Source organism: Coptis chinensis, chromosome 3, assembly GCF_015680905.1.
Source record: "Coptis chinensis isolate HL-2020 chromosome 3, ASM1568090v1, whole genome shotgun sequence".
NCBI classification, from domain to species: Eukaryota; Viridiplantae; Streptophyta; class Magnoliopsida; order Ranunculales; family Ranunculaceae; genus Coptis; species Coptis chinensis.
Genome location: NC_141458.1, coordinates 22,918,192 through 22,928,442, shown reverse-complemented (window position 1 = coordinate 22,928,442; position 10,251 = coordinate 22,918,192). Strand labels below are relative to the sequence as shown.

The 10,251-nt window shown below is 36.7% G+C and overlaps 1 pseudogene; it reads right to left on the bottom strand.

Moving 5' to 3' along the window:
• Positions 1-278: 278 nt before the first annotated feature.
• Positions 279-1,948, bottom strand: LOC147508666 (protein NEDD1-like; annotated as a pseudogene).
• Between the last annotated feature and the right edge of the window lie 8,303 nt (positions 1,949-10,251).

Genomic DNA, 10,251 nt, shown 5'->3' with positions numbered 1-10,251 from the left:
ACTTCAACTAGTGAATGAACACGGAGAAGTTGTCATCACCCACGTGTAGTTGCATAACTTATCTATATGACATTATCTTGTTCACCTTAGATCAATAGTATCAAGATTAAATTCCCTTAGCATATGAGTCCTTATATGTGCATTTATTAATTTCTGGGGAAGGGGAGAGGGGGATACTTTTAATGACATGATCCATGAAATACTGTATGAAGGAGAAAAAAACAGAAAATATTGGCATGATCCATGTAATAGTTTTACTTTAACACTCAATCCACAAAATATCTATAAAGGAAAATTTGCAGCAACTGAGGTTTGCCTGTTTGTTTCTCAAACATTGGCACACCAACAAATATTACCGTGTAAGGCCTTTTTTCTTTTGTTTTTGGAACAATAGTATAGTAACCTATTTCATAGATAACATTATTGTCAGAGTTCTACCTCTGAATTACTATAAGCACTAAGAGCAGTGATAGGCTGTGGTTTCCCTCGAACATCATAGAATACCACCGGGCCATTATTAGTTCCAGCATGGTATCCAACCATCATCTCTAAATGCCAAAGAAGAAAAAGGTGCCTCAGAAGGTATACAAAATGTGGGCCTTCTACTTCCCTGAATCAAAAGTGTATAACTTTTATCCAGACCAACAGTAGCAATAATCTGCAATATTGAAAACAATAGGACATCAGTTACTTTCAGTTCTTTCTTTAGAAAAATTTCAACTCCCATCAGAAGTGCAGATAACTAAACACATAAATCAATAAGCCATGGATGAAACCTTATCATTTGATGGTGAGAAGCAAACACCAGTGGTTGGTGCTGAGTGCTGTTTCACCAAGAAACCTATAATGAAAATCTATAGTCAGAGAAAGTTTTTAGAAATAGACATATGACATTTATCAAAAAAGACAAGTGCTATTATACGATAGTGGACATAAGATAAAGAATTCAATGTACACACCAAAATAGTTGTCATTCATAGACTTGATAAAGGTAGTCCTTTTTCAATTTTCCGTTTTTCCTTTACTTTTCCTTGATCTTAAATGCATTTGGTAGAGAAGAACAAACCTTAGGATTCCTTCCTGTTGTATCCCAAAGATGTATGGATCCATCATCACCAGCCGCCACCAAGAGATGTCGGCTTACCCGAGAGTAATCAACACTCTCAACACCTGACAATAACAAAAACAGACATTTAAGAATCCAAATAATGAACCACTAAGATAGTAAACACCTAAACTATAGCCAATCAAACAACCTGTTCATTTGGATCCTTCAGCTCAGTAGCCCTCGCCCAGATGCCAAATTGTGAAGAATTAAATCCCTCTCAAACTAATAGAAGCCAAATGCCTCGCCTTTACAGTTGTACATTGCACCCGTAATAGTATCCGTGTGACCTTTCAACCATTTAATACACCTCTTTCTTTGCAAATCCCATATTCTCACAACTTGCCCACTGAGGAACAAATGTACCTAGAACTCTTATTACTAAAACTAATAATTCGATATCGTTTCCTGCACAAAATTCCAACAAAATCAAACAACCCCAAATAATCTCCAACCGTAAATAACTAATCTTTAAACACTTACATTAATATTATCACCACTTTCATTACCGGCTATCGGAACAGTCCCTAAACTCTGTCCATTTTTATGCCACAAGGAAATCTTTTATCGTCCCCGGCACTTGCCACGACTAAATCTGCATCCCCATTTATCCAATTCAATATATTACTTGAAATGAAATTTAAAGAGTAAAAAAGTAACTTACTAGTGTGATTCCATTTGACAGAGTTGACATGAGAGCCAGGTGAAGGGGAGTAAGTTAATGTACAAGGATCACGATCGGATTCCATTGAAAGGTTAAATAATTTGACTGTGTCTCCTCCAGTTGATGATAATAAGGCCATTGATGGATCTGCAAAGCTCATCATTTATTATTATTATTTTTATATAATTAAGTTAATTGGGCAATTATAGAGTGAGTTGAAATAATGAAGAAAATATTTAGTAGGGAAGAAAAATTGAGGGGAGATGAAATGGAACCCTACCGGCAAGAGAGAGAAAAGTGTTTGAAAGTGAAAAGAGGCAGCATAAACAAATTCAAATATTGGTGGGCCTCAAGCCCATGCCTATTTGGGCTCTTATTGCTTTATCAAATTTGTATTCCTAGTTTTAGGTAGGTAATTTTGACTTAACCCCCCCACAGATGGGTAGCGGTTTGACTAAACCCCCATTTTAAAATCATTTGAGTTTGCCCCGGCTCAATAATTTTTGTGAATAGACGTTAGTATTTTATTTATCGACCATTTTACCCTTATGAAATAGATGTTGCATTGCCCCCACATTAACACGTTAAACCTAACTGCGAAAACCCCCAAACGCGTAAGCATTATTTAATTCTTGCACTCTCTCTCAGATTTTACCTATTGACCATTTTGCCCTTCGACAAATTAAGGTTTTTTTTTTTTTTTTTTTTTTTTTTTTCCCTTTGGGTTAAAAACAAATTAAGATGTTTACTATTAGTTAGTGTAAACCCCCAAACGTCAATATGATATTTGCATAAACCCCCATTTTTTTAGTTAACAGTTAAAACAAGAAGAAGAAATTCAATTGGGACATAGTTGTTCGATTTTCAAAGTTCTCACAATTGGAAGGGTATCGAAGGCTCTCATGAACATGATGAAGAAATATTTTCATGGCTTCATAATGGACCAAAGATATGGCGGACCGCAGGAGCATGAAATAACACTTTGCCTTCAATTTAGTGGAAGTTTGATGATAAATGGATGGATACACCCCATATGGCAAATACCGGGCAGAGCATGAAATAACTTTACGAAAGCAATTCGTAAAATCCTTTGTTTGGTTATAAACACTCTTTTGCCTTCAATATGATAATTAACTTACGAGCAATTCCAGAATCCTTTGTTTGGTCTTCCACCACATGAAGCATCGTTATCTACATCCAATCAAGTACAACCAATAGGAGCGCGTAACGAGAACACAAGTGATGGTGGTGATAGTGCCATAAAGGAAAATATCAATTTTCACATGTGTTCTCAGGTCACCCCTTTGGGGCACTCCGATAACAATTGAAGCTGATCATGGCAAAATTCATTCTATACTAGCTGAGTTCCAAAAAATGTCTGATAACCTGGTTATGAACCTCATAGTCATTCAACAATTTTTATCAATGCATACAACACTATCTAACTTGATTTTGCAGATCCAGGTTATAAGGATACTAAGTAAAAATGTCAGTATAATTTAAAAGTTGTTGCTGTAATGACTTCTAACTATTGAATGCAACTGACAACTAAATATTCATTTTTCCACTGTTTGCAAATTTTGCTACTCATCATAATTAAATGGTAACTGTGTATGTGTTTCACTTCTGCCAGGTTAGTGCTCAAAATAAGTTTGGGTGATGACTGGTAGAGTAACTTCCTAGCAGTTCGCAAAACCAACTTTTATTACCTCCTAATTAGTCTAGGTCAGAATATGGTACCGAATTGTTCGTAAGTTATTTCATGCTCCTGCAGCTGCCATATGGGGTGTATCCATCCATTTATCATCAAACTTCCACTAAATTGAAGGCAAGAGTGTTATTTCATGCTCCTACAGCTGCCATATGTTGGTCCACGTATGAAGCCATGAAAATATTTCTTCATCATGTTCATGAGAGCTCAGTACCCTTCCAATTGTGAGAACTTTGAAAACTGAACAACTATGTCCCAATCGCGGAGATTTCTTCTTCTTGTTTTCGTTAACTAAAAATTGGGGTTTATACAAATATCATATTGACGCGTTTGGGGGTTTACACTAACTAATAGTAAACCTCTTTAATTTGTTTTAACTAAAGGAAGGAAAAAAAACCCCTTAATTTGTCGAAGGGCAAAATGGTCAATAGGTAAAATACAAGAGAGAGAGTGCAAGAATTAAATAATGGCAACGTTTGGGGGGTTTTCACAAAGTTAGGTTTAACGTGTTAATGTGGGGGGCAATGCAACATCTATTTCATAAGGGTAAAATGGTCAATAGCTAAAATACTAACGCCCTGCTATTACACACAAAATTGGACGAGTGGGGGCAAACTCAAATGATTTTAAAATGGGGGTTTAGTCAAACCGCTACCCATCTGTGGGGGGTTAAGTCAAAATTACCCTTTTAGGTACTACTAGCTAGTTCCTAAAGATAACTACCAATAAATTGTGGTGAACCACTCGGTCGCCTTTAATGGCGACTTTTTGGCTTGAGTGCAATGAGAAAACTAAAAGGTAATAAAAGCATCTCTAGGTGGTAGTATCACCTCCAAATTTGCTTTTCACAACTCAGAATTTCAAAACCCAACTCTAGGTGGAGCCTGGGGTTATCACTGCTTCTAGCCGGATCCAAATTTGTGATTTGGGATGCGGGCGGCGCGCGACAAAGGTAATGTCGCGACGCCACTCTAATATGTTGCCCAAACTTTTGTTTTGACTTTGAGCACACAGTGCCATTACTAATGTCGCATGAATTTTTTTTTTTACTTTTTCAATTTTGGCGCAACAGTGGGAATGTCGCGTAGGGTTTTTTTAAAAGCTTTTTTTCAACTTGGGGCGACAGTAATAATGTCGCGTGATAGCATCAATGTCACGTGGTAGACCCTACTCCAAATTTGTGACTGATATTTGCCTCTACTTAGAGTTGGTCAAAATTTAAGGATACTTTCTTCAAATTTCAGCCTCAAACATGCAGGTGATGATACTACCACCACCTAGAGATGCTTTAATGGTGGAATTTGAGCCTAGCGGCTCTTTGAGCTCGGCTCAAGCTCGTTCATTGAATAAATTAGCCAAGCTTGAGCCTATATTATAGCTCGTCTTACAAACGAGCTTGATGAAGCCCGGTGTGATAAGTTCAAATAACATCATCATAGTGTAAAATAGCTAAGCTACTCGGTTTCCTTCATCGAGTGAGCAAAGTTTAACGATCTTGGCGTAGTATGCGCACAAAAACCAAGTTGGTTGGTTTATGTCTGCCTGTCCTCACCTATCGCTCTCTCTCTCCCTCCTTTCTTCCCTCTCCCTCTCAACCAAACCAACTCTCTCTCCCCACCCACAAACCAATCTCTCCTCTCTCTACCCTTCGCCACTTCCCACCGCTTAGCAGGTTATCTAGTATATTATATAAGCTATAAGAGCATCTCTAGGTGGTGGTAGCATACTCTTCATATTTGAAGAAAAGTTTGAAGAAGTCGGATCGCGAAATTTCGCCAACTCTACGTGGTCGCAAATTTTGATCATAAATTTGATTGTAGGGCCACCACATGTGCCATTAATACCGGGGTGCGGCGCCAATTATCTATCTATCGCCTTTGGTACTAACACGTGCCAGTACTAATGGCGTGTGCTATCGAGTACAAACTCCAGAATTTCAAGAAATTGCTTCATTCTCACCCAACCCTCCAAAACTATCTCCACAACTATAACTTCTTCTTCATCATTACAAAAAACTAGCCAACATACCGACGTTGCCGAATCAACTCAACAATCATGTTATTTTGATACACTCGATCAAGAGAGGTGCTAAATTTGTACATCAAGAAAACACCTTGCGTTGTCATGCAAGTATATGAACAAAAGGTGTCCTAAAGCACCACATTGTCAAGGTTATATGCTCATACATAGAAATTATAACGAAGATGGTGAAGAAATAAGATTTTTTAAATGCATGTATGATATATGTCCTGGTATGGATATATATATATATATATATATGGAGATAGTTTGTTTATATACACGTGTTGTGGCGAGGATGATCATTGGTATAGGTATTGCCCCTATACACAGATATCATGCCCAAATGATTGTGATGGTGTTAGAGAGCTGAAAAAATTTGCGGACCTTGAAGGAAAATGTCTTGATCTATTGAAGTGTTTAGTGTGCGGAAAATGTGAGTGGTTAGGTGCTGTAATGGAAAAAGTTAAGCGTGGTTAGAGTGTTGTAATGTGAGTGGTTAATGTTAATCATTTTATTTTCTATGACTATGTAACTTTTTTTTAATATGAATAAACTTTAATTTTATATAAATATATATTAGTTTAAATTAAAAATATATATAATAAAATAGAAATTGATTAACATTGTTTATTGATATTAAAAATAAATATGCATCTACGAAATTAAATTACAACAAACAATGTCGGTCACCCCTAATGCTCCATAGATGCTTGACAAGGTCGCTTTTAAGTCAATTATGCATAGTCTTTGATTGAAATCATAGAGTCCCCTCAATGTAGTGTTCCCGAGTAGGTAGGATCTATGGTTGCCCTTCTAGATCAGGAATGTACCTCCTCATTTCATAATTTTTATTCGTAGCTCCGATTATCATATTGTGTAATATGATACATGCTCTTATAACAGTACTCATTGTCTCCACATGCCATAATTTGCAAGGTTTTGCCAAAATCCCAAATTTAGCTTGCAAAACCCCAAAAACTATTTCAATATATTTTCTTGCAGTTTCTTGCATAATTGCGAACCACTTCGTCTTTAGAGCATTAGGGTTTGAAATTATTTGTATAAATGCCGCATAGTCAGGATAGATACCATCAACTAATAACCCATATTATAGCTATGCTGATTTACATCAAAATAAACAGGTAGAGAAATATCATTGATCATGTGCTCAAATACCGGCGAGTTGTCCAACACGTTGATGTCATTGTGTGACCTTGGCATCCCAAAGAAAGAATGTCATATCCATAGGTCTTCGGGTTGCAACCGCCCGAGAATAACAGATGGTTTTTCGTAAGCGACCACCGTAAGCACCTTGCCATCCAGTTAGACAATTATGTCATTCCCAATACATACAATCAATGCTTTCCAACATACCCGCCCATCCACGTATGGCAGAATGTGCAAGCAAGCGATATGTATCTGCAATATTTGGCCTTCGCAAGTAGATCGAACCGCATAATTTGATAATTGCATCACGTAAAATGCCCTCAACACCTAGTTTCCGTTTGCTTCAGGAAATATATAATTGATCGTCAAGTTGATCAACCACCGCATTCATAACCAAGACTACATAGAAAGTTGCAGCTACCTTGATCAGAGGATCTATACCAGGTTTACCAGCATTGTTAAATTTAGGTTAAAAGTACTTAAAATGAGTCTGAATATCGTTGAAGATGTGAAGAAATAAAGATTTTTTCATACGAAAGCGTTGTTTGAAATCCTCTTTCGGAAAGACAGGACGATCGACGAAATAGTTGGCCTTCAAGAGTTCCAAAGTCAAAGCATAGTTTCTATGTTTCACTTTTCGACCCTTCTTTGAACCACCATGTGGTGCCTTCGGAGCATATACTTGTGTTTGTGCAAGTACAGCCAAATGGTGCTTCATAAGGGGAATGTCATTAACAAATTCTTCATCAAGACTATCTACCGAGTCTTCCGCTGGAGAAGATGAAGAAGAAGACGACGATGAAGATGAAGATGAAGATGAAGATTGAAGATTGAAGGGGAAACATCTCATACACTTCATGATCCATTTTTTGGCAATGTGTGTGTGTTGTTTGTTAAGGATTGATGTGAAATGGTTAAGTTGTTTGATAAAAATGTTTGAGCTAAGTGTATGTAAAATGAAGAAGGAGATGAGTGTAGATATAGGATGTAGAATTCCGGCCGTTTTTTGCCCATTGAAGCATGCTACATTGGCATTGGCGCGCGAGATTAGGAGTGGCGCGCGACAGTACCACTGGCTCACATGGTGCTGGTCAAAGTCAAAAAGTTGGGCTACATTTACAATGTCACATCGTATCCGCATCCAAATTGCCAAATTTGCGAACAAGAATGCGAACAAGTAGGTGTTCGCGAAAGCAAGAATGCTAACCACCTAGAGATGGAATTCCGAGATATTCCAAACTTTTTCTTCAAATATAAAGAAAAAGGCAGGTTATATCATCATCAACATGTTGTCATTTTTCATTTTCAATGTGACAGTTGACAATTTTTATAGCAATTTTCGTCACCAACGCGTTGTCAAATGACCGTTTTGATTTTAAGAATTGTCAAAATTGGAGCCAAATTGGTGAAGAATATAGAAATGGTGCACACGGGAAAACTTAACCCGTCCAAGAGTAGAAATTGTGTGCACGGGACAACTTGACCCGTCCAAGAGTGGGACGGGCCTACTTTAGCCGTCCAACATTTTTTTTGTTTTTTTCAATAAAAAATGAAAACGGTTCGATTTTGTACCGTTGGAATTAACGGCTATATTTAGTTCCGTTGGACTGGGCCTATATATATTGCATATATGCTTAACTCATTTTTCACCAATTCACTTCATCTTCTTCTTTCTTCTTTTATTCTTCACCAAAATCACAAAATGTCTTCACAAAGGTCTAGAGGTAGAGGAAATATAGGTGGTAGAAATAGTGAAAACCAAACCCAAGAAAATAGCTAACATACCTATGTTCAAAAAAATTCACAACTGTTGAAGATGAAATTTTATGTCATAGTTGGATTTTTATTTCAGAAAATGCAGTTGTTGGAATGGGCCAAAATAGGCATGTTTTTTTTTGAGAAAATTGTTGATGAAATAAACAAGCGTATGAGCCAACTTGGTCATGCAGGGCAACCATGAACTGGTGGATCAGTTCAAGCGCGTTTCCACATCATTCAACATGCGGTAAGTTTATTTCAAAGTTATTATGATCAACAATTGAGAATGAATGCTAGTGGTACTGATATAAGCCCTTTGCTACGTTAGAGATTTGAATCTCTTCTTTGGCTTAAAGTGCTAATTCAAAGATATTTTTCTTTACTCACGATCTTCGTGTTCATATAAAAATTGAGTAGGGATTGAACCAACCTAAATTTCTACCACCACTTACAACTTGGTTTTTACTCTTTTAGGGAACTAGTGAGTAAGTTTAGCTATAATTATATTACACTACAACAGAGCATGGTTTTAGCAGCGCCATACCCCATCGCTAAAGGTGCCTTTGAGCGTGGCAAAAGATCTGTCGCAACGCACCAGATGGCGTTGCAAAGGCGGCTGGCTAAAAAGTCGCCTCAAATACTCAAATGCAACGCCAAAAAGTGGCGTGGCAAATGTTCCTAGTTTGTTGCGACGCCTATGGGCGCTGTTAATACACTAATTCCGTTGCTACTTCATTTATGAAAATTAAATTAATTGCAAATTTATTTCAAACTATTTGTAGCGCTTTGGCCGCGAAAAGAGAGCTTGTAACAACTAGGATGGCGTTGCAAAAGTGATACCTTTAGTCAGCATTAACTAGGCATCGCAAAAGGCAACTTTTGCTACACTATTTCGTTCGCTAGGAAAGTTTGAATTTTTAGCTATACATTTGCATGGCAACAGACGTCCATAAATTTAGCGACACACCAAGTGTGGCAAAAATGTCTACGTTACGGTAGAATCAAATCTTTTAGCTACACCAAAATTGTTGCAGTAATGATATAAATCTTTAAAAGCACACACTTTATTTGGGACGATTTAGCATTACAAATGGTGAAATTCATATATATAACTGTACATTTTCATTTACATAATCCTGCCCAAAACAATTTTTATAGAACACAGTAACCCTATAACAATTCACCACAAATCATAACAAAATGAATTTCATTACTAAACCATTCGATCAATACAAAAGATCTTAAAGAATTCACATAACTATTTTTTGCGAAAAAACATCGTCTCACATAATCTTAACAACGTTCAACTAAATTAGACGAATTATTCAAAACTAAAATTCCACAAATAATGTCTATAACATGCTAATTTGAGCAAAGATCCACTGAGCTTCTTCTTAATTCTACTACGGCGCACCAATCAATTAATCTGGCATAACAAATTAAAAAAAAAAAAAAAAATCACGTAAGTAAATTTATTAGAAACATTAATAAACCTAATACACACTCAAGTTGACAATGCATGTGAAACTATGCACCTCCTATATGCGTAAATTGGTGCCCATAGCCAAAAGCTTAGAAAGAACTTATCAAAGTTATAACTTGATCACATTCATGAAGGTACAGATCAAATAAGAAGACAAAAATAGCAAAAAACTAATAGATTTTGAACTAAATTGTACATGTAAATGCCAAACCATTAAAAAACCTCGTGTCATAAAGTTATCACCAATGAAACAATAAAATAAGGCTAAACATCAAGTAAATCAAGCAGCGTTGCCGGTGTCGCAAAAGGAATGAAGAGCTAGAGACTACGAAAATATCAAA